The sequence below is a fragment of the Coregonus clupeaformis genome, chromosome 20 (assembly GCF_020615455.1).
Source record: "Coregonus clupeaformis isolate EN_2021a chromosome 20, ASM2061545v1, whole genome shotgun sequence".
NCBI lineage: Eukaryota > Metazoa > Chordata > Actinopteri > Salmoniformes > Salmonidae > Coregonus > Coregonus clupeaformis.
The window spans coordinates 49864358-49888756 of NC_059211.1; the positions used below are offsets into that span (position 1 = coordinate 49864358).

The 24399-nt window shown below is 43.6% G+C and overlaps 1 long non-coding RNA gene across 1 annotated transcript; it reads right to left on the reverse strand.

The window, feature by feature from the left end:
• Window positions 1-3668: 3668 nt before the first annotated feature.
• LOC121533605 lies at window positions 3669-20391 on the reverse strand. Its single transcript, XR_005994479.2, has 3 exons — window positions 20263-20391; window positions 5085-5177; window positions 3669-4839 (listed from the first exon to the last, which is right to left on the reverse strand). It is a non-coding gene; the product is annotated as an uncharacterized LOC121533605 (long non-coding RNA).
• Window positions 20392-24399: the final 4008 nt, after the last annotated feature.

The window sequence follows — 24399 nt, forward strand, 5'->3', positions numbered from 1 at the left end:
GAGGGAAACCTGTTTCAGTCTTCCAGAGATTTGAGACTGGGACAGAGGTTCACCTTCTAGCAGAACAATGACCCTAAGAATACTGCTAAAGCAACACTTGAGTGGTTTAAGGGGAAACATTTAAATGTATTGGAATGGCCTAGTCAAAGCCCAGACCTCAATCCAAATGAGAATCTGTGGTATGACTTAAAGATTACTGTACACCAGTGGAACCCATCCAACTTGATGGAGCTGGAGCAGTTTTGCCTTGAAGAATGGGCAAAGATCCCAGTGGCTAGATGTGCCAAGCTTATAGAGACATACCCCAAGAGACTTGCAGCTGTAATTGCTGCAAAAGGTGGCTCTGTTTTTTTTACTTATTTCTTGTTTGTTTCACACCCAAAAAATATTTTGCATCTTCAAAGTGGTAGGCATGTTGTGTAAATCAAATGATACAAACCCCCCAAAAGGCAACAAAATAGGAAAAATGCCAAGGTGGGTGAATATTTTCGCAAGCCACTGTATGCTTTCTAATGTACAGTGCCGTGTACTTAGACCCCTTGACTTTTTCCACATTTTGTTACATTACAGCCTTATTCTGAAATTGATTTAATTGTTTTTTCCCTCGTCAATCTACACACAATACCCCATAATGACAAAGCAAAAACAGTTTTTTAGAATTTTTTGTTAATTTATAAAAAAAATACATTGAAATATTACATTAACATAAGTGTTCAGACCCTTTAATCAGTACTTTGTTGAAGCACCTTTGGCAGCGATTACAGCATCAAGTCTTCTTGGGTATGACGCTACAAGCTTGGCACACCTGTATTTGGGGAGTTTCTCCCATTCTTCTCTGCATATCCTTTCAAGCTCTGTCAGGTTGTATGGGGAGCGTTGCGGCACAACTATTTTTAGGTCTCTCCAGAGATGTTGGATCAGGTTCAAGGCCGGGCTCTGGCTGGGCCACTCAAGGACATTCAGAGACTTGTCCCAAAGCCACTCCTGCATTGTCTTGGCTGTGTGCTTAGGGTCGTTGTCCTGTTGGAAGGTGAACCTTCGCCCAGTCTGAGGTCCTGAGCGCTCTGGAGCAGGTTTTCATCAAGGATCTCTCTGTACTTTGCTCCATTAATCTTTGCCTCGATCCTGACTAGTCTCCCAGTCCCTGCCGCTGAAAAACATCCCCACAGCATGATGCTGCCACCACCATGCTTCACCGTAGGGATGGTGCCAGGTTTCCTACAGACGTGATGCTTGGCATTCAGGCCAAAGAGTTCAATCTTGGTTTCATTAGACCAGAGAATCTTGTGTCTCATGGTCTGAGAGTCTTTAGGTGCCTTTTTGGCAAACTCCAAGCGGGCTGTCATGTGCCTTTTACTGAGGAGTGGCTTCCATCTGGCCACTCTACCATAAAGGCCTGATTGGTGGAGTGCTGCAGAGATGGTTGTCCTTCTGGAAGGTTCTCCCATCTCCACAGAGGAACTGTAGAGCTCTGTCAGAGTGACCATCGGGTTCTTGGTCACCTCCCTGACCAAGGCCCTTCTCCCCAGACTGCTCAGTTTGGCCGGGCGGCCAGCTCTAGGAAGTGTCTTAGTGGTTCCAAACTTCTTCCATTTAAGAATGATGGAGGCCACTGTGTTCTTGGGGACCATCAATGCTGCAGAAAGGTTTTGGTACCCTTCCCCAGATCTGTGCCTTGACACAATCCTGTCTCGGAGCTCTACGGACAATTCCTTCGACCTCATGGCATGGTTTTTGCTCTGACATGCACTGTCAACTGTGGGACCTTATATAGATAGGTGTGTGCCTTTCCAAATCATGTCCAATCAATTGAATTTACCACAGGTGGACTCCAATCAAGTTGTAGAAACATCTCAAGGATGATCAATGGAAACAGGATGCACCTAAGCTCAATTTCGAGTCTCATAGCAAAGGGTTGAATGCTTACGGAAATAAGTTATTTCTGTTTTTTATTTTTAATACATTTGCAAACATTTCAAAAAACATGTTTTTGCTTTTATTTATGGGGTATTGTGTGTAGATTGCTGAGGATATATATATTTTTAATCCATTTTAGAATAAGGGTGTAACGTAACAAAATGTGGAAAAAGTCAAAGGGTCTGAATACTTTCCAAAGGCACCGTACATCAGGCTAGTTTTCCACTGAGCTCAGACAATGCTGTTTTAGCTCTGCGAGGCTCTGTGTGCCAAACATTTTTGATGCAGCTCCAATGGAATAAGCTGTTGCTCCTCATCACTATGGACACCCTTCCACTGAGTTCATTGCCAACAGAGGAACAACTGGGGCAGTGTTTATGTGTGTGTGTGTCTGTGTTTCTGTCTGTCTGTGTGTGGGTGGGGGTAAGTCTTGTGTGTTTTGATTTGCTCATAGTGCCCTCACTCCAAATAAATTCCCTTCCTAAACTGTATGCCTGATTATCAAAAGTATTTTTATGTAAAGGCCATTGCCTACCCTTTTTGTAAAGGCTGGATTCTATTAATTTTATTCAACTTAAGATGTATTGAAATTTCCATTCATGAATTGAAAAATAGCATTCAAATTCAATGACGTTCTTTCAATTCTTCAATTGGAATTTCAATTTACTTCCTGAATTGACTGAACTGAATAGAATTGACCCTAACCCTGTTGTTCAGTAAAACATAAAAAGGTAGTTAACCATTATGCTACCACAGTGCTTTATGGAGTCATTTAAACAACCTCCCATATTGTTAACACCCATACCTTTGCAATCAGCTTGTCAAAAGGAAAATTAATTTTGGTGGTGTGGGGCTGGGAAGTGGCACCAGGTACACCAGTGGCACCAGAGACACCAGTGGCACCAGCGACACCAATGTCTCTGGGTTTATAGCACCATGGCATATAGTTCATGTTACCCAATCTCTCAACCTTGACCAATAAAGAAAGAAGATTTGGCTGATGGCGGTACTGTGGATTTAGGCCTTGTATCTAGACTCAGGTCAAACATTCTCGAGATCTCACATTGTGGTAATTCTTTGGGTTGTCACATGTCAGTGGTCCAAGCCATTCAAAGTCACAGCAATGTCATCGAGACTGTGTGTGAGTGTGCATGTTTGCATGTGTGAGTGTGCTCCTCATGTGAGACCTCACCATGGTAACCAAACTATGCCTCTGCAGGGGCTGTGGAATGCGGTCACCCTGTGTTCAGTGAGGTTAAGGCGTCTGGGGGTGGGGGAGGGGGGTAGCTGGGGCCAGGGTTCAAAGCATTCTGGTCACGTGACCATGAAAGTCTCTCTCTCACACCCCTCCGATTAGCCAATCAAAAGGCGGCCTAGCTGACAATGTGATGGAAAAGGTGCTCCACCCACTGTGGGAACATGTCCGGCTTCCTCCAAAACAACAATAATAAAACAGAGAAGGCTTTGTCACCGGCCTGTGAAACCGCGGTGACATTAAGAAACGCCACATTGTCCATAGAATGGCAGCACTGTGTGTTTTATTGATGACATTCCTGAGGTGTTTTGCAAAGATGATCAGTTTCCGTAAAACGCTTTACCCACAAAACCTGTGGTATTCAAACAGGTCGAGTTAGGTAAAATAAGATGCATATCATATGTGGACAAGTTCAGATGTGAATTTGGCTTGTAGCAAATACATTGGACATGCAACTTTGATTTAGTATTTTTATTTTATTTATTAGGATCCCCATTACAGCAGCTACTCTTCATGGGTTACAAGCAGGGTTAAAACAATTACATTAAAACAAAACACAATAACAGCCTACATCCGAAATAACATAATACATCATACAAGTCATTATTACATTATTACTCTCTTATTACACATTTACAATATACAATTCACAATACCACAACAGTACAATGTGTGTGTGTGTAGAGTGTGTGTGCGTACGCGTGTGTGTGTTTGTGTGTCTCTTCACAGTCCGCGTTGTGCCGTTTTGTTTTATCTGGGGGTTTTTTAATCTGATTTTACTGCTTGCTTGAGTTACTTGATGTGGAAGAGAGTTCCATGTAGTCATTGCTCTATATAGTACTGCGTGTTTCCCAGATACTGTTCTGGACTTGGGGACTGTAAAGAGACCCCTGGTGGCATGTCTTGTGGGGTATGTATGGGTGTCTGAGCTGTGTGTTGTTTGAACAGACACTTTGGTGCATTCAGCACGTCAATACCTCTCACAAAGAAAAGCAGTGATGCAGTCAATCTCTCCTCTACTTTGAGCCAGGAGAGATTGACATGCATGTTATTGATATTTTATGTCCATGTTGTGACTGCTGAGGGGATTCTGTTAGATCACGTCCCATAACAAGAGTGCTTGTGTCAGAATCAGAATCACCTTTATTTGCAAAGTACATTTACACATACCTGGAATTAGCCTCAGTGAGAAGGTTGCTGCCAGCAATAGACAATATACAAACAGAATACAGACAAGTCCACACAGACGTCATACAGAATATAGCAATATCGGAACAGTAAACATCAAACATAACACTCTGGAGTATAGGCTGATTACAGTGGGAATATACAATTTACAGAGGGAATATATCTAAGCAGATGCAGGGATGCTGCCGTGGTGAATATGTACAGTGCATCTACAGTGTTGTGCAGAAGTGTACATAGTGCAAATGCAGTATAGTGCAGGTTAGTATTACAGGCCATTGATGACAAGGTGGTCGTGTGTGTCGGTGTGTGTCTGTCTTGCCCTCCCAGGCCAGCCCCAGGACTCCACTGTAGTCCCTGTTGGTCAGCAGGTAGGGCAGACAGTAGTTTTCCCAGTTTCTCTCAGAGAACAGACTGAGCAGCTTCTCTGGGCCGATGAAGGTCCGATGCAGAGGGTTGGTCTTGTCCTCTTCCCTCATGACCTATGGGAGACACATCGGCACCACCTGAGAACACTGCATTATTTCTATAATAGCTCTTCCTAAAATCTGTCATAAAGGTGCCTTTGAGTTTAAGGAAGAGAGAAAGAAAGGGAAAACATAACTAGTTTGTGAATTGCACATCAAGTTGAAGCTAGGGGTTATCATACTGTAGTATAAGCACATCTAAATTGGATAAGCCCTGAAACACGAAACGTTGCAGCCATTGTGAGTCTAGGAGTTCTTACACAAAGGTATTTCACTTTGAAGTTGATTAGCTTGAGTCCGTCAAAGTCGGCCTTGTCATAAATATCATTCACCACTCTCTCGTAGGAGGCAACCTACGGGAGGAGGACACAGAGGCAAAAGGGGGAGAATATTCAACAACAAAATACGCTCACCGTGTACAGTATGTGCACTGCTTCTCTAAAGAGGTGATTCTATACTTCTCTGCTTGAGGAGACTCACTACAGTTAGGGCTGGCACAATTACCATATAACCGACGGTTATGGATGAAGACATAACTATTTTGATAACGAACAGCTGACTGAAGACAGGACTGCCGGGCATTCATGCTGTTGAGTCCGTTTCTGCGATAACATGGACTCAACAACGTGATTAATCTTTGTTGCCCCTTGTTGAAACAAGCAAGGTGTTGTAGAAAACAATTAATAGAATGGGTTTGGAACCTCTAACTCTGGCAATTTGACTGGTAAACTCATGGGTACACTCACAATTGCGGCCTGGTAGAGTGATGCAATCATTTTCATGGTAATGTAGAATGTTCTTTCAAATGATGTTAACTGACGTGGATCATGCAATGGAATGTATTTTTTGTAATGCCAGTTGAATTAAATCAACAAATCACAGCACTTATTGATGGGTACACTTCCTGCTTTTACTTCCTGCTTTTACTTCTTGCTTCGCTCCTATGAATACAGTCGCAATGGCCGCCAGTCCACCCATTATGCCATCATTGACTTGAATGGGAATGCCTGTTCTATTAATTATATTTCTATGGCAGCACATGCGGTTAGAAGCGGAGGAAAGGAGAAAACTACTGTACAGTGGATATGGCATTAATACAATTCATAATCTCCTCCACAAAGCTTTTTAAGCCACTGTATTCACTGAGGGCCCGATCCTGATTTAGGAGTTTATGCCTTTCCTACGCACACCTTTCCTACGCACTTCTCAGTATTTGGTATTCAGACTTACAGTGAGGGAAAAAAGTATTTGATCCCCTGCTGATTTTGTATGTTTGCACACTGACAAAGAAATGATCAGTCTATCATTTTAATGGTAGGTTTATTTGAACAGTGAGAGACAGAATAACAACAACAAAACCCAGAAAAACGCATGTCAAAAATGTTATAAATTGATTTGCATTTTAATGAGGGAAATAAGTATTTGACCCCCTCTCAATCAGAAAGATTTCTGGCTCCCAGGTGTCTTTTATACAGGTAACGAGCTGAGATTAGGAGCACACTCTTAAAGGGAGTGCTCCTAATCTCAGTTTGTTACCTGTATAAAAGACACCTATCCACAGAAGCAATCAATCAATCAGATTAAAAAACTCTCAACCATGGCCAAGACCAAAGAGCTCTCCAAGGATGTCAGGGACAAGATTGTCGACCTACACAAGGCTGGAATGGGCTACAAGACCATCGCCAAGCAGCTTGGTGAGAAGGTGACAACAGTTGGTGCGATTATTCGCAAATGGAAGAAACACAAAAGAAAGAAAGCACATATACAGGGCCGTCTGAAGTTTGCCAATGAACATCTGAATGATTCAGAGGAGAACTGGGTGAAAGTGTTGTGGTCAGATGAGACCAAAATCGAGCTCTTTGGCATCAACTCAACTCGCCGTGTTTGGAGGAGGAGGAATGCTGCCTATGACCCCAAGAACACCATCCCCACCGTCAAACATGGAGGTGGAAACATTATGCTTTGGGGGTGTTTTTCTGCTAAGGGGACAGAACAACTTCACCGCATCAAAGGGACGATGGACGGGGCCATGTACCGTCAAATCTTGGGTGAGAACCTCCTTCCCTCAGCCAGGGCATTGAAAATGGGTCGTGGATGGGTATTCCAGCATGACAATGACCCAAAACACACGGCCAAGGCAACAAAGGAGTGGCTCAAGAAGAAGCACATTAAGGTCTTGGAGTGGCCTAGCCAGTCTCCAGACCTTAATCCCATAGAAAATCTGTGGAGGGAGCTGAAGGTTAGAGTTGCCAAACGTCAGGCTCAAAACCTTAATGACTTGGAGAAGATCTGCAAAGAGGAGTTGGACAAAATCCCTCCTGTGATGTGCGCCAACCTGGTGGCCAACTACAAGAAACGTCTGACCTCTGTGATTGCCAACAAGGGTTTTGCCACCAAGTACTAAATCATGTTTTGCAGAGGGGTCAAATACTTATTTCCCTCATTAAAATGCAAATCAATTTATAACATTTTTGACATGCGTTTTTTTCTGGATTTTTTTTTTGTTATTCTGTCTCTCACTGTTCAAATAAACCTACCATTAAAATTATAGACTGATCATGTCTTTGTCAGTGGGCAAACGTACAAAATTGCAGGGGATCAAATACTTTTTTCCCTCACTGTACCTTATTCAGTCACATAACGCGCTCTGCAGGTGTGGCTACCTTGCAGGCTCTGAATACATTTCATTCAACTGCTGAAAACCTTCCCACTTGCTGGCCAACAGTACATTTATCTTAAGCCATCATTTTAAGTAAGGTGCCCCTTTAATTAGAATTTTGTCGACAGACTCAATAGAATACACTGAGAGAACGTGTTCAGATCCCGACCAAATTCACATAGAAATGTGTGTTATAGATCTGTCATTCTCATTAAAAGCAAGTCTAAGAAGCGGTAAATCTGTTCTATCTGTGCCATTTCTATGCTTCCCGTTCTTAAATTACATTTTAAAGCGCATACAACAACTCGGCAGGTTCAGCCCTACAGAAGCCTATAGCTTTGGTCTCCTAATTTTATCCAAGCAAATTATGAGGGCACACAATTTAAATTCTGAATAAAGGAACAGCTATTTATATCCTATTTCACAGTGGAAAAGGGGCCGCAGTACATTTCATGTTGATATCGTTTTCAGTTTGCTTCCATATGGCTGGTTTCATATTAGTCTCCAGGGATCATCAGGAAAAAATAATCTAAAACAATTGCTATGTGTATTTACAATCCCCTTCTCCAAACAGATTACTCATTTACCTATCTCTTATCAATAGCTCTTATCAATTTATAAATTGATTATTTGTGTGGATAATGTTCTATACACAGATCTTTACAAGAAACCCATTGATCGTAACAGTTTGTTGAAGGCTGATAGATGTCACCCACTTCCCTTGAAAAATTGTTTGCCCGACAGCCGATTCTGTCAAATCAAAAGAATTTGCAAAAAACAATCAAACTTCGACAGAAACATGGCTGAGATGCAAAGAAAATTCAATGAAAGGGGGTACAAAAATGGAAAGATCAACACTCAACAAAATCGAGACAAAAATAATAATAATTGAGTTCTCACTATGCGCTATTCAAAATGCTCTGAACAAATTAAGGGAATCCTCCACAAACATTGACACATTCTAAGATCAGATGACAGTATCGTTAATGTGTTTTCGGACCCTCCCTTGGTCCTATTCTTGCGGGACAGAAATCTCAGAGATCAATTGGCAGAGGTGGGACAAAGTCATTGTTATGCAAGTCACAAGTAAGTCTCAAGTCTTTGCCCTCGAGTCCCGAGTCAAGTCGAGTCAAAGATGAGGCAAGTCCCAAGTCGAGTCAAAAGTCAAAGCCATCAAGTCTCAAGTCGAGTCCAAAGTCCTACATTTTAGTTTCGAGTCATTTCAAGTCCTCTTAGCAAGCCTTTGCAAGTCATTACAAGTCCTCGTAGCAAGTCTTCTCGAGTCATAAGGCGCAAGTCCAAGTCAAGTCACGAGTCATTGATGTTAAAGTCCAAGTCGAGTTGCAAGTCTTTGTACATTTTGTCGAGTCGAGTCTGAAGTCATCAAATTCATGACTCGAGTCTGACTCGAGTCCAAGTCACATGACTCGAGTCCACACCTCTGTCAATTGGTAAACTCTTATTTAACACAACAAAATACACCCCCCACAACGCCTCCTTGCGCCACTACCGTATAGATACTGCAAGTGTAATGGCTGCGCTCAATGCAATGGCACTTACAAATGTCGATCCTTCAAACACCCCCAAACAGGGAAACAGATCCCAATGAAAGGTGTTATCAAGTGCTCCATTAAGGCAGTTATTTATCTAATAACTTGTCTGTGTGGTAAAAATTATGTGGGCAAAACGAAGCTTAAACTAAATGTAAGAATCTCTGAGCACTGTAGCACCATTAGGCGCAAACACTTGATGTACGCAGTTGCTGCCCACTTTTTGGAAGCTAACCACCCTATTGCGTCCCTTCACTATATTGGCATCGAACACGCCACCCTCCCTAGGAGAGGGGGTGACCTTGATAATTCTTTGTTAAAACGAGAGGCTGCCTGAATCTTTAATTGAAAGACCCTGGCTCCCTTCACTCTCAACGTAGAGTTTGAGCTGAAGCCATTCCTGTGATTATTGTGTTTTTGCTATCTGTTGTAAATAATATTGTGTTTGTAGGCCTATATGATGTAGTCTAATTGTATCTATGATCGTATGTTATTCATTCATGCTTTTTTATATGTACTATTGATATTTGTAAATCGACCAATGAAATCATGCCACAGCAGGTCATAATTACCAACACCTGCGTGTGTCCTCTGAAACGTTATATAAACTGGTGACCTGCAGTGTTTGTCAGTATACCCCGATGAAGACAGCTTGGCTGTCGAAACGGTGGAAATAAATGATTGCATCAGAGCACTTAGAGTGTGATGCTTTTCCTTTTCTTTTTTAAGATGAAGTTATGTCACCAGACTCCCGGGTCAATGTGTGACAACCTCTAATCCAGACCATCATACAGTACATTCTGACCCACTGTTTACCATTGTTCCATTATGGGACATTTTCCACACAGACACTTAAATCACTGCCATAGGGACATTTATTGCACAGCATCCCAGCCAGTCAGGCAGGCGGCGGGTGGACAGGCAGGCTGGTCGGTGGGCAGGGTGGTGAGCCTTTGACCCAGTCAGTCCGCCAGTTATGCCAGAGTTCACTACAGGTCTCTGGGGCTGCAGGGACTGGGCCTGTGTCATGGGCATGGCGGCTCAAAGTCACACCAACACCCAGGGGAATCTATCCTGGAACAAGGATTTGGCTGCAGCCATCTTGGCAGCCCCAGCAGCCATATTAATAGTGATGGGCAAGGCAGTGGTGTTACTACATACTGATGGGTGTAGCTGGCACATACAGGCCCTGTGGAGGGGAAGGCAGCCAAATTGCACTTGAACCTGTGTTGATATCCCCTTAGCATTGGGTTAACTTGTGGGGTAGCTAGCGCTTATGCCTGACACACTGCCTTGACACCTATGGCACCATGTGCCCTGAAGCTCTCTCCTAATCCCTGCCAGTGTGGTGCCACAGTAGCTGTGTAGTCAGGAGAGGAGAGGGCTTGCCAGTTGGCACAGAGAAGGTGGGGTGTCTTTAACACCCATGCGTAATGCAAACAGGCCTGAAAGTTCAACATCAAAAGCGAATGAATTAACTCATACTGAACATACCAAAATGAAATTCCAACATGTCTCCTTAATAATCTGACTGAATAGCAGCATTTATCCAGTCATCTGACTGAATAGCAGCATTGAACTGTTGACATTTATCTTTTATTTAATCTAACTAATCCTGAATAACATCAAACACTATTAGGATTGCTTTGATGTCGGGTTTATGTAGCAAAGCTTTTAAAAGAATAATAGCCTTCTGTATTAAATAACTTGTTTGACAGACAGTTCAGATACAAAAGCTCTAAAGTTATCAAAAGTTCTCATCAAATTATGAAACAAACCTACCATTCCCGAAAAGGAGTTCCGATATCGATAGACAACAATGGTTAACCCAAATGCAAATGACCCAAAACAAGTCAGTGAGCTTTTGTCCAGATGTATCCGATATCGAGAAGTACCTCCAGTTCTGGACACAACTTCTGAGAACAAAGCTGGTAAATAGAACGGATGGGCTTACTGAGAGACAGGGAAATCCTGATGCTTTATCTATGGCATACTAATACTACATAATGATGGCATCTAGCATGCTAGGGTTTCAAATGTACTGCATGTTCTCTGCTTCATGAAACATACAGTGGGGAAAAAAAGTATTTAGTCAGCCACCAATTATGCAAATTCTCCCACTTAAAAAGATGAGAGAGGCCTGTAATTTTCATCATAGGTACACGTCAACTATGACAGACAAAATGAGAAAAAAAATCCAGAAAATCACATTGTAGGATTTTTAATGAATTTATTTGCAAATTATGGTGGAAAATAAGTATTTGGTCAATAACAAAAGTTTCTCAATACTTTGTTATATACCCTTTGTTGGCAATGACACAGGTCAAACGTTTTCTGTAAGTCTTCACAAGGTTTTCACACACTGTTGCTGGTATTTTGGCCCATTCCTCCATGCAGATCTCCTCTATAGCAGTGATGTTTTGGGGCTGTCGCTGGGCAACATGGACTTTCAACTCCCTCCAAAGATTTTCTATGGGGTTGAGATCTGGAGACTGGCTAGGCCACTCCAGGACCTTGAAATGCTTCTTACGAAGCCACTCCTTCGTTGCCCGGGCGGTGTGTTTGGGATCATTGTCATGCTGAAAGACCCAGCCACGTTTCATCTTCAATGCCCTTGCTGATGGAAGGAGGTTTTCACTCAAAATCTCACGATACATGGCCCCATTCATTCTTTCCTTTACACGGATCAGTCGTCCTGGTCCCGTTGCAGAAAAACAGCCCCAAAGCATGATGTTTCCACCCCCATGCTTCACAGTAGGTATGGTGTTCTTTGGATGCAACTCAGCATTCTTTGTCCTCCAAACACGACAAGTTGAGTTTTTACCAAAAAGTTCTATTTTGGTTTCATCTGACCATATGACATTCTCCCAATCCTCTTCTGGATCATCCAAATACACTCTAGCAAACTTCAGACGGGCCTGGACATGTACTGGCTTAAGCAGGGGGACACGTCTGGCACTGCAGGATTTGAGTCCCTGGCGGCGTAGTGTGTTACTGATGGTAGGCTTTGTTACTTTGGTCCCAGCTCTCTGCAGGTCATTCACTAGGTCCCCCCGTGTGGTTCTGGGATTTTTACTCACCGTTCTTGTGATCATTTTGACCCCACAGGGTGAGTCTTGCGTGGAGCCCCAGATCGAGGGAGATTATCAGTGGTCTTGTATGTCTTCCATTTCCTCCCACAGTTGATTTCTTCAAACCAAGCTGCTTACCTATTGCAGATTCAGTCTTCCCAGCCTGGTGCAGGTCTACAATTTTGTTTCTGGTGTCCTTTGACAGCTCTTTGGTCTTGGCCATAGTGGAGTTTGGAGTGTGACTGTTTGAGGTTGTGGACAGGTGTCTTTTATACTGATAACAAGTTCAAACAGGTGCCATTAATACAGGTAACGAGTGGAGGACAGAGGAGCCTCTTAAAGAAGAAGTTACAGGTCTGTGCGAGCCAGAAATCTTGCTTGTTTGTAGGTGACCAAATACTTATTTTCCACCATAATTTGCAAATAAATTCATTAAAAAATCCTACAATGTGATTTTCTGGATTTTTTTTCCTCAATTTGTCTGTCATAGTTGACGTGTACCTATGATGAAAATTACAGGCCTCTCTCATCTTTTTAAGCGGGAGAACTTGCACAATTGGTGGCTGACTAAATACTTTTTTCCCCCACTGTAGAACAAGTCAGATTTGGCAGACTCCCCGGGCCCCGACCCTTCCCATTGAAGCAACTCACAAATGGCGCACGGAATGGGCAGAGGTTGCTTATCAGTCCAAAAATGAGATAAATTCTCTCTCCATTCCATAAATGGACATTAATTGGGGTACAAACTTTGGAAAGTAGCATTTGACCATTGGGCTGAAAGGACAGGCACAAGAAACCCCCTTACATAGAGATGGATAATCCTAAAAAAATATATGTTTTAAAGGCATCCATACAGACCACCTATTTGGTATTTTTGGGTTCACATTTCTTTAGACCAATCACCTGAGCCACAACAGCTTCAACGCTCTTGAACTTCCTGTAGTAGAAGTGGTCGGCAGGAAAGAGCAGGCAGCAGGATTTAGAATTGTCCGATATTCTCTTTGACCTGTACACTGGAACTTCCAGTCATAACCTTTCAGCAAGAACAAGCTATTTAGTTTTACGGCCTTGTGCATTCTCACACCACCACAAATGTGTGGTTATTACCCTGTTGGGTAAAGCTAAGGTTTGTGGTTAAAATCACATTGTCTGGTAAAAACAAAAAGGTACTACATCTGCCGCTAGCAAGGCCACATAGACAGAGAGTGACCTCAGGGCCAGTCACCTGTGGGAACGTGTCTGAGGGGGGAGAACGGGGTCGGCAGGATGGAAAGTTCTTCATGGAACAACATCTGCTCAATCCATTTTATAGCTAATGTCAAAATAAAGGAAATTATGTATGTTTCCAAGCATGTGGCTATAAATAAATAACTTTACATGATGTTCTGTACATGTTCATATCTCCCTGTACCCATTGTTGATCAAGATATAGAGACCATAACCCAACTAGCCTGGCGCCTTTAGAGACAATGGCCTGCCTACAATAGATTAAGGAAATACATGGAGCTGGCACGCAAAGCCATACCTGCTGTTTATTGAATCAATTTACAGGGTAGCTTATATCGCTAAACATAATAAGACCTGCAATAGCTACTGTATCTGCAGATCATCTACAGAGGAAAAACAAGCAAATCAATACTATGTGGGCACTCTTTTCTCTTATCTTTTATCTTAACTGCCATTTTATCATGAGTTCTGTCAAACACTACGGCATACTGGTGCCAATACTGATACCAAACACTGTGCATGTGTGTGTGTGTGTTTGTGTACACATATATTTATATATACAAATATATAAATAGAAACACAAAAACATTGACTTTCTCAATTGCATATACTTTTAAATGTTTATTTTTAACACAAACCAACCCTAGTGACTCAATTCATAGTATTTATCACAAGTGTATACTGATGTTTTCCCGTAAAAAAGCAAAGACTCTTTCCAACAAATGCAGCAATCTGAATTCATCTCAAACAGTCATTGCAGTAGGCCAAAGGTAAGGGGCCTTGTACTACAGTGGCTTGCGAAAGTATTCACCCCCCTTGGCATTTTTCCTCTTTGTTGCCTTACAACCTGGAATTAAAATGGATTTTGGGGGGGATTGTATCATTTGATTTACACAACATGCCTACCACTTTGAAGATGCAAAATATTTTTTCTTGTGAAACATACAGGAAATAAGACAAAAAAACAGAAAACTTGAGCGTGCATAACTAACAATTACAGCTGCAAGTCTTTTGGGGTATGTCTCTATAAGCTTGGCACATCTAGCCACTGGGATTTTTGCCCATTCTTCATGGAAAAACTGCTCCAGCTCCTTCAAGTTGGATGGGTTCCGCTGGTGTACAGTAATCTTTAAGTCATACCACAGATTCTCAATTGGATTGAGGTCTGGGCTTTGACTAGGCCATTCCAAGACATTTAAATGTTTCCCCCTTAAACCACTTAGAGTGTTGCTTTAGCAGTATGCTTAGGGTCATTGTCCTGCTGGAAGGTGAACCTCCGTCCCAGTCTCAAATCTCTGGAAGACTGAAACAGGTTTCCCTCAAGAATTTCCCTGTATTTAGCGCCATCCATAATTCCTTTAATTCTGACCAGTTTCCCAGTCCCTGCCGATGAAAAACATCCCCACAGCATAATGCTGCCACCCCATGCTTCACTGTGGGGATGGTGTTCTCTGGGTGATGAGAGGTGTTGGGTTTGCGCCAGACGTAGCGTTTTCCTTGATGGCCAAAAAGCTCAATTTTAGTCTCATCTGACCAGAGTACCTGTTTGGGGAGTCTCCCACATGGCTTTTGGCGAACACCAAACGTGTTTGCTTATTTATTTCTTTAAGCAATGGCTTTTTTCTGGCCACTCTTCCGTAAAGCCCAGCTCTGTGGAGTGTACGGCTTAAAGTGGTCCTATGGACAGATACTCCAATCTCCACTGTGGAGCTTTGCAGCTTCTTTAGGGTTATCTTTGGTCTCTTTGTTGCCTCCTTGCCTGGTCCGTGAGTTTTGGTGGGCAGCCCTCTCTTGGCAGGTTTGTTGTGGTGCCATGTTCTTTCAATTTTTAATAATGGATTTCATGGTGCTCCGTGGGATGTTCAAAGTTTCTGAGATTTTTTTATAACCCAACCCTGATCTGTACTTCTCCACAACTTTGTCCCTGACCTGTTTGGAGAGCTCCTTGGTCTTCATGGTGCCGCTTTCTTGGTGGTGCCCCTTGCTTAGTGGTGTTGCAGACTCTGGGGCCTTTCAGAACAGGTGTATATATACTGAGATCATGTGACAGATCATGTGACACTTAGATTGCACACAAGTGGACTTTATTTAACTAATTATGTGACTTCTGAAGGTAATTGGTTGCACCAGATCTTATTTAAGGGCTTCATAGCAAAGGGGATGAATACATATGCACACACCACTTTTCCGTTATTTATTTTGTATATATCGTATAAGTTATTTTTTTCATTTCACTTCACAAATTTGGACTATTTTGTGTATGTCCATTACATGACATCCAAATAAAAATCCATTTAAATTACAGGTTGTACTGCAACAAAATAGGAAAAATGCCAATGGGGATGAATACTTTTGCAAGGCACTGTATGTTCTACTCCTCCATTTGAGCGTAGGAGGTGGTCACATGATTGTTGATAATCCACCAGTATTGGCCCTAATATGGCGTTGTTTAAAATCAACACACTGATGACCGTCACACCCACTAGTCTAGGTTAATGGAGGATGGATTGCTGAAATATGGGCCATGGCGAAGAAGGTTACTGACTCACTGTTTGTGTTTCCTGATAACTTCACGTGTACAACAGACTGGATGATGTGGAAAATCCCCAGGTTGTATACAGAGATCTGTAATCTACTATATGTCTCATGAGGCTATTACTTACTATTATTAACTACAAAGGTGCATAGGCCACTTTAATTGCTTGAAGTCCCAAAAGATACATACCACCTAATTGATAAGTAAGTTTCTGTTTTATTTTGCTCACAGTATTTTACATAGGATATACTGTTCAACACTCTACAACACAACCAACTCAACTTTTTTGTTTTGTGTAACTCTTATACCATTCTATAACTTGCCAGTGCATAAAATAATGCTAAATATTTAAGTTGTAGTTGTAGGCCTATCTCAGAGTAGAAAACATGTATTTATCCAATCACCATAAACTGACTGTGTAGCCTTTGTGGTTGTTCTTGTGTGGTTTCCCTGAACCGCAATAATAAGTCTGAATTTGAATTAGAACTCAGGTACCATGAACACTCAGAACTTTTTAAAATAATTGAGTAGCCATGCTGTCAAGGGAGACATTCTGTTTCCATAAATTGGTGCATACAGGTGACTGCCAAAATAAAGGAAACATCAACATACTGTCTTAATAGGTTGTTGGGCCACCACGAGCCAGAACAGCTTCAATGCACCTTGGCATAGATTCTACAAGTGTCTGGAACTCTATTGGAGGGATGTGACACCCTTCTTGTAAGCTGACATATGGAATTGTTTTAAGATGGTCATACTGTGGATCATTTAGCTATTTGATTTAGAATTTTAGGACCCCTTTAGGTATTAAACAAATATATATATATACATTATTTGATAAAATATTGAATTTGGCCTACAATAGCCTAGAGAAACGCATTGAATAACACCTTCATTAATGGCAAAAAAGGCAGTCAAAAAATAAATCATCTTTTTTTTAATTTAACCTTTATTTAACCAGGTAAGCCAGTTGAGAACAAGTTCTCATTTACGACTGCGACCTGGCCAAGATAAAGCAAAGCAGTGCGATAAAAACAACAACACAGAGTTACATATGGGGTAAACAAAACATAAAGTCAAAAATACAGAAAATGTATATACAGTGTGTGCGAATGTAGTAAGTTATGGAGGTAAGGCAATAAATAGGCCATAGTGCAAAATAGTTACAATTTCGTATTAACACTGGAATGATAGATGTGCAAAAGATGATGTGCAAATAGAGATACTGGGGTGCAAATTAGCAAAATAAATAACAATATGGGGATGAGGTAGTTGGGTGGGCTAATTTCAGAATGGCTGTGTACATGTGCAGTGATCGGTAAGGTGCTCTGACAACTGATGCTTAAAGTTAGTGAGGAAGATAAGAGTCTCCAGCTTCAGAGATTTTTGCAGTTCGTTCCAGTCATTGGCAGCAGAGAACTGGAAGGAATGGCGGCCAAGGGAGGTGTTGGCTTTGGGGATGACCAGTGAGATATACCTGCTGGAGCGCAGACTACGGGTGGGTGTTGCTATGGTGACCAGTGAGCTAAGATAAGACGGGGATTTGCCTAGCAGTGATTTATAGATGACCTGGAGCCAGTGGGTTTGGCGACGAATATGTAGTGAGGGCCAGCCAACAAGAGCATACAGGTCACAATGGTGGGTTGTATATGGGGCTTTGGTGACAAAACGGATGGCACTGTGATAGACTACATCCAATTTGCTGAGTAGAGTGTTGGAGGCTATTTTGTAAATTACTGTTTTACGAGGGCATGTTTGGCAGCATGAGTGAAGGAGGCTTTGTTGCGAAATAGGAAGCCGATTCTAACTTTTGATTGGAGATCTAGGAAATATAAGAAAGCTCAGGAAATATGTTTTGTTTTTTGTACACATACAGTATTGAACCTCTTTTTTGGTGAGGCACAAAACTACATTTACATTTACATTTACATTTACGTCATTTAGCAGACGCTCTTATCCAGAGCGACTTACAAATTGGTGCATTCACCTTATAGCCAGTGGGATAACTACTTTACCCCAAAAAAAAATTACTTTTATTTTTTTTATTTTTTTTATTTATTAAATTACTTTATCCTATCCCAGGTATTCCTTAAAGAGGTGGGGTTTCAAATGTCTCCGGAAGGTGGTGAGTGACTCCGCTGTCCTGGCGTCGTGAGGGAGCTTGTTCCACCATTGGGGTGCCAGAGCAGCGAACAGTTTTGACTGGGCTGAGCGGGAACTATGCTTCCGCAGAGGAAGGGGAGCCAGCAGGCCAGAGGTGGATGAACGCAATGCCCTCGTTTGGGTGTAGGGACTGATCAGAGCCTGAAGGTACGGAGGTGCCGTTCCCCTCACTGCTCCATAGGCAAGCACCATGGTCTTGTAACGGATGCGAGCTTCAACTGGAAGCCAGTGGAGTGTGCGGAGGAGGGGGGTGACGTGAGAGAACTTGGGAAGGTTGAACACCAGACGGGCTGCGGCATTCTGGATGAGTTGTAGGGGTTTAATGGCACAGGCAGGGAGCCCAGCCAACAGCGAGTTGCAGTAATCCAGACGGGAGATGACAAGTGCCTGGATTAGGACCTGTGCCGCTTCCTGTGTAAGGCAGGGTCGTACTCTCCGAATGTTGTAGAGCATGAACCTGCAGGATCGGGTCACCGCCTTGATGTTAGCGGAGAACGACAGGGTGTTGTCCAGGGTCATGCCAAGGCTCTTCGCACTCTGGGAGGAGGACACAACGGAGTTGTCAACCGTGATGGCGAGATCATGGAACGGGCAGTCCTTCCCCGGGAGGAAGAGCAGCTCCGTCTTGCCAGGGTTCAGCTTGAGGTGGTGATCCGTCATCCATACTGATATGTCTGCCAGACATGCAGAGATGCGATTCGATACCTTCATACTTCCATTAATTCTTTTAAACCGGTACCGGTTACCTTCAGACGATTCCCGTGACACTTATTGGGGTCGTAGAGCAAAATGGAGCCCACCATCGTGTTCATGAGAGTCTCCCCTTTTTCGTGAGACTCATCTTTCCATTGATGGGTCATAATAATTTGTAGGTCAAACGGTTCGGACGCTACAGACGTTTTCATGAGAAGACCGATTTTCAGGATGTCTCATTGTCTGACAAACATCGCTCTAGCTCTGCCACCTTTCACGGCAGATGTGGAAATCCGACATAGGCGGATGCAGTGTTTTGAGACGCCTCCAATCTCTAGCTTAAACTGACTGATTTTGATGGGGATTCTTTTATTATGTTACTTAGATTGACGCACCTGTGCGTTAATCGACTCTAGGGGGTTAACTCAGGAACCACACCTGTGTGGAAGCACTTGCTTTCAATATCCTTTGTATTACATTATTTTGGCAGTTACCCGTATGATGCATTGGCAGGGAACTTGATTTTGCAATGGATTTTAAGGTAATTCGGTTCAAGGATGGGACCGCATGCATAATAATGACTGTCTAATGAGTGATTATTCATAAGGAAAACTTTGAAAACTGATAATATCATATGATATATACTTCAGCTTGGGGAACTGAGGATGACATCCTAAACAAAACACACAAAATCAAAGAGAAACATTGCTTTTCCAGCAATATGTACTAACCAAAGGCATATAGACATCGGTTCCAATTAGCAAATATTTAAGTGAAGCTATCTCCCTACAATATTTACACAAAATAGGCTCCACTGTGGCACACAGTGAAATATAGCTTCTCACAGGCCTTTGCATCCACACACCAGACACCAAAAACATTGCAGAGATGTTGTTGGATATTCCCCCCCCCCAAATTATTGCTATTCCTTGACCTTATCAACAAGGTATTCTTCAATGGCAGTGCAGACCATCATGGCCTAATATCAGACCGTGTGGGTCTTTTACAGAAAAGAACTGCAGTGAACTCATTTTCATAGCTTACTATTGGTATAACAATGCATGCTCTATAACTTCAACTATAAGTCTCAGTATATCCCCCCAGCCAAACCAGAAGATCTGGGGATTATTCAATAGCAGACCCCATGATCTCTCTGAGCCTACTCACTCAAACCCATCAGAGAGAACAGAACACGCTTTAACTTGAGAGATGTGACTGTTCCAATTAAATCAATGCATAATTGTCATTAGCTTCAATATTATACAATAATGTCATACAGATGTAGGATCTTAATTTGATCAGTCTTTTGTTGCTGAGAATTTTTTTTTCAAGGTTTTAAAAGTCTTCTAAAGTTTTTAATTTCCACTTTAAAATTTCAGACTTGATTTGCCGTAACAAAAAATGTATCAGCCCCTACAAAATAATGTACATGAATTATAATCCACATAATAATTCACATTTCCTGTTGCTGCAAACTGGCTCAAATTAAGATTCTACATCTGTATGACATAACAATAATCACTTTCACATGTGACTTACTGGAATAATTCTGCCATGTTACTAATTGGTGAACCCAGATTGAAGGGCTGACAGAGGAAGACTTGATGGTTGAACCGTGGAGGACTGAGAAAACACTGCTGTCATGCTGCCGCCTGGGCTCCATCAAACACTCAGAGAGACAATGTGTTATTGGGTCTATAGATGGCATTGGTGGGGATGTTGGACCGGGGAGAGGGGGAGGGGGTTAAATGCCGGGCGTTGACCCATTGACAGAATTATTTCCAGATGTCTGCCATGTGCTTCTTGAGCCTCAGAGCTGGAGAGTTGTGCTCTCTCTCAACTATGCGTGCATGGGGAGACAAAAGTAAGCAAACGCTCTAGAAATTCCTGGACCGTGCAGCCAAACTCTTAAAAAAAGGCATAGTTCTTCGCCAACTTAAATAACTAAACTTGATCTGTCTCACTGCAGTCTAGTTAATTTAAATATCCCATACATAGTTTAAACAGTCTATTACACTTTTCATGTGTAACGTGCACGTTTGAAAAGCATAGGTGGATTTCCTGTTTGGTTTACCTGAAGATTAAACCAATTCAGGGCTAAAAGTGTATTCCATAAAACGTGCACTGAGACACTGTGCCATACTCAGCCACAGATTAGATCAGAACCCCCAGTCACCAGATATATTTTTTGAGTTAAAGTTAAATCCTATAGGAGAACATGGCCACATCCCCTGAATGTGCTAATTGACAAGTTCTGTCACTGTAACGGAGTAATTTGCTAAAAGTAGCCCCCCTGAGATGTCATCCATGGTGGGCTACAAATCATGTCATCAACCCAGGCGAAGACCCTGTGTGGGTGTTGCAAGCATGGTCACAGGGACTATTTCCCAACACAGATTCTTTCTGCGAAATCCTCCATGAAGGGACTGAAATCAGTCTTTGAGGCTGGATGTAATTCAACAGCTGTCCCTTTACAACACATATTTATTTTTTAGCCATTTAGCAGAGCGACTTACAGTAGTGAGTGCATACATTTTTCATACTTATTTTTTAATACTAGTCCCCCTTCGGAATCGAACCCACAACCCTGGCGGTGCAAGCACCATGCTCTACCAACTGAGCTACACGGGACTACAATGTGAACGATGTGTGAAAGCACTGTGTGAGGATCTTTTGAATAGATCTTAAAGCAAAAATTATTTCACACATCTGGAATACATATTCTTCACTGTTGTTTTTATTTTGTTTTTCACTTACAAGCAGAACTAGAGACATTGTCAATCTGAAGGTTGTGGGCGGGATGTCTAAGTATGTTTTCATGAGTGAGCCTCTTAACTAATGACACCCAGAGCGGAAGGAGAGCTAGCAGGCTGAATGACAGAGCCCCAGCGAGCATGAGAAATGCTCGATAGTTATCCCTCTCTCACACCATGGTGGTGTGACTTCAAAAGAGAGGTCACGTGACCAGGGGTTACCACAGAGCGCTCACACACAGACACAGTCGGACACTCCTCTCTCTGGTATTGTTTAACTTTGGGTTGTCTGCCAGGACTCTACACAGCATGGGGACCTGTCAGTACTAGCCTGCCCCCATCTCTCTTCTCCTCCATGCACACACACACACACACACACACACACACACACACACACACACACACACACACACACACACACACACACACACACACACACTTCAAAAGACTACTCTTATCCAAGTCATTGGAGATAATCTCAATGCTTTATGACCCCATGTGTGGTAAAACTTATTCCACGGTGTTATGAGCTTGACCTTCATGGTGTAAATCTATACGACACTAGTCAGACAGTCTGTTGATAAAAGTAACGTTAGTAAGACGTTAAGCATGCAGTCGGTCTGTCTGGAGTGCTGTGCCTAAAGGCCTATTTACAAACAAACCTGGTCCGTACCACGTCTGGGGACCAGGAGACCTTAATCCTTATCCAACAAAAAGCTTGAGAAAGCTCCAGTACAAGCAGTCGGTTTTGGCTTTGTGTGCGTAATATGGTTCCAGGGAGCTAACCTCTTTCCTGGAATTCATCTTACACTGACACACACACACACACACAGACGTACGTTAAATAGGATGACGGCTCTTTCCAATGAGTGCCACCTGGCCAAACCTCTCTAGTCAGGCCCTCTCAGAGGCCTACCCAGCTCCAAGGGTTCCCAGCCTTGGGAGGAAGGTCACCTGACACTCCTCCTCCCTCACATCATCTCAGGTTTTTATTTTCTTTGGCTGGAGTTCTGAGTGAGTCTCCACCTCCTCCCACCCCCCAGAGCTCCATAAGAGGACTCTGTTAACCCGTTACCTCCTTTCTGCTCTGAAAAGCACAGGGCATGACTGGATCAGTGACCCACCGTAACTTCGGCCCACAGCCTGCTGGTTTAAAACTGGGTTAGGATGAAAGAAGAGATAGGAAACAATTGCCAGCCATTAGTCTGGCCCTGGTGCAGGATCCTCTCTGCTGGCCAATGCCATGATCTGCTCTGCTCTGGTCTGGTGTGGTAAGGAGGCATCAGGGCATTGCATTGAGCGTTAGTCCATTTCATCTGACCATGATGTCATAAAATATGTCAGCCTGACCCTTGGTAGATGAGGTCATGGTCTTTTTATAGGTTTATATTAATTTCCTCATTCCAAAAATGAGGAAGGGTGGATACATACCCATGTGACACAATGGCAGATATATTTTGAGAATCGTTTGTAATTGTCACCATCGTCTAATGAGGAGGACCAATGCGCAGCGTTGAAGGTGAACATATTATATTTATTTAATGATCACACGATCAAAACAACAAACGAAAAACGTGACGTCTATGGTACAACACAAACCAACACGAACAAGAAACCACAAACACAAAGTGAAAGACAGACAGTTAAATATGGCTCCCAATCAGAGACAACCAGCAGACACTTGTTGCCTCTGATTGGGAGTCACTCAGGCCAACATAGATAGACAACGACTAGAACCTAAACAAAATAAACACCCTGGCTCAACATACGAGAGTCCCCAGAGCCAGGGCGTGACAGTACCCCCCCCCAAAGGCGCGGACTCCGACCGCGCCCAACCAACCACAACAGGGGGAGGGACCGGGTGGGCACTCCGCCTCGGCGGCGGATCCGGCCCGGACATGACCCAGGTACGGGTTGTGCTGGACTGACGACGCGCACCCCTGGCTTGGTGCGTGGAGGAGGAACGGGCCTTACCAGGCTGACGACGCACACCGTAGGCTTGGTGCGTGGAGCAGGGACAGGCCGGACTGGGCTGACGAAGCACACCACTGACTTGGTGCGGGGAGCAGGAACGGGCCGAGCCGGGCTGACGGGCGCACCACTGCCTTGGTGCGGGGAGCAGGAATGGGCCGGACCGGGCTGACGAAGCGCACCCCTGACTTGGTGCGGGAAGCAGGAATGGGCCGGACCGGGCTGACGAAGCGCACCCCTGACTTGGTGCGGGGAGCAGGAATGGGCCGGACCGGGCTGACGGGCGCACCACTGACTTGGTGCGGGGAGCAGGAATGGGCCGGACCGGGCTGACGACGCGCACCACTGACTTGGTGCGGGGAGCAGGAACGGGCCGCGCCGGGCTGACGGAACGCACCACTGACTTGGTGGGAGTGGCAGGAACAGGCCGGACTGGGAACACACACCACTGGCCCTACGTGGGGATCAGGAACAGGCCGGACCGGACTGGCAACACACGCCAGTACCTCTCGCCGTGCCTCTACAACCTCCTTCCCCCTGGTGACCAGTGACTCCCGTAACCTGGCGGCCTCCTCTGCCAACCCGCTGGACCGCTCTATCGCGGCCTCCTGCTGCCCCGACGTCGTGAGCCCCCCCCTAAAAAATTTCTGGGGGTCTCTCCTCCCCGTGGGCCAGGCCTCCATCGTTCTCGCCCAACTCTCGCTCCTCTGCCCCCAATTCCAGCCATTCTGCTCTTCATTAGGCTTGACCCAGTCGAAACTCTTCCTCCACTGTTCCCAAGTCCATCCACTCTGCTCTTTACAAGGCTGGACCCAGTCGAGGTTGCCATGGAGATCTGTAAGCGATTCCCCAGGCGATGGCTCCTGGACACGCTGCTTGGTCCAGTTTTGGTGGTTTCTTCTGTCACCATCGTCTAATGAGGAGGACCAATGCGCAGCGTTGAAGGTGAACA